The sequence below is a fragment of the Arachis stenosperma genome, chromosome 5 (assembly GCF_014773155.1).
Source record: "Arachis stenosperma cultivar V10309 chromosome 5, arast.V10309.gnm1.PFL2, whole genome shotgun sequence".
Lineage (NCBI taxonomy): Eukaryota > Viridiplantae > Streptophyta > Magnoliopsida > Fabales > Fabaceae > Arachis > Arachis stenosperma.
The window spans coordinates 114,749,711-114,751,227 of NC_080381.1; positions in this window are offsets into that span (position 1 = coordinate 114,749,711).

Genomic DNA, 1,517 nt, shown 5'->3' on the forward strand with positions numbered 1-1,517 from the left:
ATCACAACCACATCAGAACATTCCTCAAGATCCTCGTCCTCGTCATCGGAAATCTCTATAATCTCGGGAGGGGCACTGGCACTCATGCTACTGGTCTGACCAGCACTCGCCGGTCCACTCAAAATAGCATTTTCCTTTCAAAACTTAGTTTATAATAATAAACATAACTTCAGTCTTTTTATAAAAATATAATGACATCCTTTAAAACAAAATTTCGAAACTAATATCTTGTCCTTCAACGAGACCGAAAACCTGTTTTATTTTTATCAAAATATTAACTTAAAAATTTATCCATTTTCGAGCTGACTAAACATAATTTCATCAAAATATCAATATATCAACAAAATTCAATATGAAATGCAATCAAATTTCAATAACATTCAATCCAAACATCAATTTACTTTCAAATATCATTTAGTCGGTGAAAATTTATCAAAATCCTACCTTCGTACGTAATCGAAATACTTGAAACTCTAGAGAAATTTTCTGACCGTGCTGCTGAAGGGAAAAACGTCTGGAATCCTGTGTACCTCCTAGAACTCTAGTTGGCCAAGTGATGAGCGGATAATTTGTATGCTTTTTGGCATTGTTTTTAGTATGTTTTTAGTATCTTTTAGTTAGTTTTTAGTATATTTTTATTAGTTTTTAATTAAAATTCACTTTTCTGGACTTTACTATGAGTTTGTGTGTTTTTCTGTGATTTCAGGTATTTTCTGACTGAAATTGAGGGTCCTGAGCAAAAATCTGATCCAGAGACTGAAAAGGACTGCAGATGCTGTTGGATTCTGACCTCCCTGCACTCAAAGTGGATTTTCTGGAGCTGCAGAAGCCCAATTGGCGCGCTCTCAACGGCATTGGAAAGTAGACATCCTGGGCTTTCCAGCAATATATAATAGTCCATACTTTGCCCAAGATTTGATGGCCCAAACCGGCGCTCAAAGTCACCTACAGAAATTCCAGCGTTAAACGCCGGAACTGGCATAAAATTTGGAGTTAAACGCCCAAACTGGCATGAAAGCTGGCGTTTAACTCCAGAAAAGGTCTCTACACGAAATTCCTTCATTGCTCAGCCCAAGCACACACCAAGTGGGCCCGGAAGTGGATTTTTCTATCATTTACTCAATTCTGTAAACCTTAGGACACTAGTTTACTACTTATAGGATCTTTTGACATTGTATCCGTACCTAATGACCCCATAACATTTTGTACACGTTCTTTCCACAGTATGAGCCTCTAAACCCCATGGTTGGGGGTGAGGAGCTCTGCTGTGTCTTGATGGATTAATGCAATTACTACTGTTTCTTATTCAATCATGCTTGCTTCGATTCTAAGATAACACTTGTTCTTAATCCGGATGAATGTGATGATCCGTGACAATCATCATCATTCTCAACTATGAACACGTGCCTGACAACCACCTCTGTTCTATCTTAGATTGAGTAGTTATCTCTTGGGTTCTTTAATCGGAATCTTCGTGGTATAGGCAGGACCTGATGGCAGCATTCAAGAGAATCCGG